Source organism: Anopheles nili (genome assembly GCF_943737925.1).
Source record: "Anopheles nili chromosome X unlocalized genomic scaffold, idAnoNiliSN_F5_01 X_unloc_49, whole genome shotgun sequence".
In the NCBI taxonomy this organism is placed as follows: domain Eukaryota; kingdom Metazoa; phylum Arthropoda; class Insecta; order Diptera; family Culicidae; genus Anopheles; species Anopheles nili.
Window position 1 is genome coordinate 10,001 of NW_026525510.1, and position 5,000 is coordinate 15,000.

Below are 5,000 nucleotides of genomic sequence, written 5' to 3' on the forward strand. Positions count from 1 at the left end.
CGCAAGGGTCGACATGGGTCGAGGTGGACTATCATGCGAAACCACTTTTTTCGGTCCCTACGGTGCCCCTAGATGATGAAAAGTACAATCCGAGGTTGATTACGAACACTTTTGTGCACCCCCTTCCGTAGAGCAAAATCCTGAAGGTCGGGGTCGCACAAGTGTGCACCCCCTTCCGTAGAGCAAAATCCTGAAGGTCGGGGCCGCGCAAGGGTCGACATGGGTCGAGGTGGACTATCATGCGAAACCACTTTTTTCGGTCCCTACGGTGCCCCTAGATGATGAAAAGTACAATCCGAGGTTGATTACGAACACTTTTGTGCACCCCCTTCCGTAGAGCAAAATCCTGAAGGTCGGGGTTGCGCACAAGTAAACCCCCTTCCGTAGAGCAAAATCCTGAAGGTCGGGGTCGCGCAAGGGTCGACATGGGTCGAGGTGGACTATCATGCGAAACCACTTTTTTCGGTCCCTACGGTGCCCCTAGATGATGAAAAGTACAATCCGAGGATGATTACGAACACTTTTGTGCACCCCCGAAAATGGCCAAAATCCTGAAGGTCGGGTTCTCGGGGCGGTCGAGGCCCTCTGACGTGCACGAAAAGTCGGTACCCACGCCGAGCTTCAGAATTTGGTCTCCAGAGACTAAGTCCCAACCGAAACTGGCAACCCACAAAAGTGTACCAAGGAGTGGTCGGATCGAGTTACAGTGTTCGAGAGTATTGACGAGGATGGTTATACGCAACTTTTTGCTAAAGGTGTCCAAGACCGTCAGACCCTTACTTACGGAGATATAAGACACGTGCGTGGTTGCTCGTGCCGAGCTTCAGAAATGTTGCTCCAGAGACTAAGTCCCAGAAAACCTTCGGACCCCAAAAACTCCCAGAAGGAGTCGTCGGATCGTTTCGCGATGTTCTAGTGAAATGTTCAGCTCGACGAAATGCAACTTTTACCTAAAGGGGTCCAAGACCGTCAGACGCTTAGGTACGGAGATACGGGCATGGGTCGGTTTTCCCCATACAAAATACCCCATGGAAAACTGCAAAACCCCAAAACAGGTCGAAGGAGTGGTCGGATCGCTTCGTGGTGTTCTAGTGAAATGTTCCATTCGATAGGGCGCAACTTTTTGCTAAAAGTGTCCAAGACCGTCAGACCCTTACTTACGGAGATATAAGACACGTGCGTGGTTGCTCGTGCCGAGCTTCAGAAATGTTGCTCCAGAGACTAAGTCCCAGAAAACCTTCGGACCCCAAAAACTCCCAGAAGGAGGCCTCGGATCGTTTCGCGATGTTCTAGTGAAATGTTCAGCTCGACGGTATGCAACTTTTACCTAAAGGGGTCCAAGACCGTCAGACGCTTAGGTACGGAAGTACGGGCATGGGTCGGTTTTCCCCATACAAAATACCCCATGGAAAACTGCAAAACCCCAAAACAGGTCGAAGGAGTGGTCGGATCGTTTCGTGGTGTTCTAGTGAAATGTTCCATTCGATAGGGCGCAACTTTTTGCTAAAGGTGTCCAAGACCGTCAGACCCTTACTTACGGAGATATAAGACACGTGCGTGGTTGCTCGTGCCGAGCTTCAGAAATGTTGCTCCAGAGACTAAGTCCCAGAAAACCTTCGGACCCCAAAAACTCCCAGAAGGAGTCTTCGGGTCGTTTCGCGATGTTCTAGTGAAATGTTCAGCTCGACGGTATGCAACTTTTACCTAAAGGGGTCCAAGACCGTCAGACGCTTAGGTACGGAGATACGGGCATGGGTCGGTTTTCCCCATACAAAATACCCCATGGAAAACTGCAAAACCCCAAAACAGGTCGAAGGAGTGGTCGGATCGTTTCGTGGTGTTCTAGTGAAATGTTCCATTCGATAGGGCGCAACTTTTTGCTAAAGGTGTCCAAGACCGTCAGACCCTTACTTACGGAGATATAAGACACGTGCGTGGTTGCTCGTGCCGAGCTTCAGAAATGTTGCTCCAGAGACTAAGTCCCAGAAAACCTTCGGACCCCAAAAACTCCCAGAAGGAGTCGTCGGATCGTTTCGCGATGTTCTAGTGAAATGTTCAGCTCGACGGAATGCAACTTTTACCTCAAGGGGTCCAAGACCGTCAGACGCTTAGGTACGGAGATACGGGCATGGGTCGGTTTTCCCCATACAAAATACCCCATGGAAAACTGCAAAACCCCAAAACAGGTCGAAGGAGTGGTCGGATCGTTTCGTGGTGTTCTAGTGAAATGTTCCATTCGATAGGGCGCAACTTTTTGCTAAAGGTGTCCAAGACCGTCAGACCCTTACTTACGGAGATATAAGACACGTGCGTGGTTGCTCGTGCCGAGCTTCAGAAATGTTGCTCCAGAGACTAAGTCCCAGAAAACCTTCCGACCCCAAAAACTCACAGAAGGAGGCGTCGGATCGTTTCGCGATGTTCTAGTGAAATGTTCAGCTCGACGGAATGCAACTTTTACCTAAAGGGGTCCAAGACCGTCAGACGCTTAGGTACGGAGATACGGGCATGGGTCGGTTTTCCCCATACAAAATACCCCATGGAAAACTGCAAAACCCCAAAACAGGTCGAAGGAGTGGTCGGATCGTTTCGTGGTGTTCTAGTGAAATGTTCCATTCGATGAGACGCAACTTTTTGCTAAAGGTGTCCAAGACCGTCAGACCCTTACTTACGGAGATATAAGACACGTGCGTGGTTGCTCGTGCCGAGCTTCAGAAATGTTGCTCCAGAGACTAAGTCCCAGAAAACCTTCGGACCCCAAAAACTCCCAGAAGGAGTCGTCGGATCGTTTCGCGATGTTCTAGTGAAATGTTCAGCTCGACGAAATGCAACTTTTACCTAAAGGGGTCCAAGACCGTCAGACGCTTAGGTACGGAGATACGGGCATGGGTCGGTTTTCCCCATACAAAATACCCCATGGAAAACTGCAAAACCCCAAAACAGGTCGAAGGAGTGGTCGGATCGTTTCGTGGTGTTCTAGTGAAATGTTCCATTCGATAGGGCGCAACTTTTTGCTAAAGGTGTCCAAGACCGTCAGACACTTACTTACGGAGATATAAGACACGTGCGTGGTTGCTCGTGCCGAGCTTCAGAAATGTTGCTCCAGAGACTAAGTCCCAGAAAACCTTCCGACCCCAAAAACTCCCAGAAGGAGGCGTCGGATCGTTTCGCGATGTTCTAGTGAAATGTTCAGCTCGACGGAATGCAACTTTTACCTAAAGGGGTCCAAGACCGTCAGACGCTTAGGTACGGAGATACGGGCATGGGTCGGTTTTCCCCATACAAAATACCCCATGGAAAACTGCAAAACCCCAAAACAGGTCGAAGGAGTGGTCGGATCGTTTCGTGGTGTTCTAGTGAAATGTTCCATCCGATAGGGCGCAACTTTTTGCTAAAGGTGTCCAAGACCGTCAGACCCTTACTTACGGAGATATAAGACACGTGCGTGGTTGCTCGTGCCGAGCTTCAGAAATGTTGCTCCAGAGACTAAGTCCCAGAAAACCTTCGGACCCCAAAAACTCCCAGAAGGAGTCGTCGGATCGTTTCGCGATGTTCTAGTGAAATGTTCAGCTTGACGAAATGCAACTTTTACCTAAAGGGGTCCAAGACCGTCAGACGCTTAGATACGGAGATACGGGCATGGGTCGGTTTTCCCCATACAAAATACCCCATGGAAAACTGCAAAACCCCAAAACAGGTCGAAGGAGTGGTCGGATCGTTTCGTGGTGTTCTACTGACTTTTTAGGCTTACCGAGACACAACTTTCCGCAGAAGGGTGCAAAACTGTCAGACTCATAGTTTCGGAGATACAAGCATGGGTCATGTTTGCTCGTGCCGAGCTTCAGAATTTTCCATGGCCAAAAAGCCCTAGAATTTGACATTTCACTATTATAGGGAGGTATGGTTGTACTGAGTCGTCATAGAAAGTTTAGCCTCCTCATGTAAACTGACGATTCGATATCAGGGAGGTCGGGAGTTGTCGAAAAGAGACCCTAGGACCTAATACTAGACCCATGTAGTGGCAAGGTGTTTCGGCCCGTGGGTGACGGTTGTATGAAATTTGGGTGACGGCAACTACGACTGGTTCTGGTACCGGGAAGGTGTGTCTTGGGGTCCGGAGGCGTTTTAACGGTAGCTGGGTGGTCGGAACGGTGACCTAGGGTGCTTTTGGGTGAAATCATCTACCACCACCGATGGTCAACCAGAGGCTAGTGGTACATGGAAAACACCCTGGGAAGGTGTCCCAGGGCTCGGAGTAGCAGTAACAAGGGATGCCGCTGTCTCTAGGTCGCGGAACCACTGTGCTTGCCTGCAACACAGTCCTAGAGAGAGCGGCCGAAAGGTTCCGCACGGTGACTTGCACCCACCGGGAATGGGGTCAAGTAGCCAAGAGGTGTCCAACCAAGGGTTAGTGGTACATGGAAAACACCCTGGGAAGCTGTCCCAGGGCTCGGAGTAGAGTGACTTGCACCCACCGGGAAAGGGGTCAAGCAGCCAAGAGGTGTCAGAACTCGTAGATCTTGAGGAGACGGTGCTTAGCACCGGCACGTTGTTACTTCTTGAGTGTTGTACGGCCATCCAACCTGGGTGGGAAGTACCGCGGTACCGGGTATACCCCGATCTCGCATCAAACGGTGAAACGAACAATACTAGTTGAGCTCGGCGTAATGTAGAGATGAGCGATGAACCAAACACGGAGAGTGCATAGGACCCGGAACGGTTAAAGGTTCCGCCGGTTCATGAGGAGGCGAAGCTAAGATGAGTCGGGAACAAACAAGGGGCCCGCCAGAGTGTCAGCTGGCGCGCTTCCGAGAGCTCCGCACGAGGTGCACGTGTGGAGCCGGGTGCCTGCGTCCAAGGAGAGAAGGGCGCAAGCAGCTAGGAGGCGGATCGGATCATGCCATCGAGAGTGCGAGTTGGCACAACGAGGTGACGTTGGTGCCTTCAACCGGGTGTTTACGGGCATAGAATCCAGATCAAGTTGTCCCATCGGTGGCGTAGTT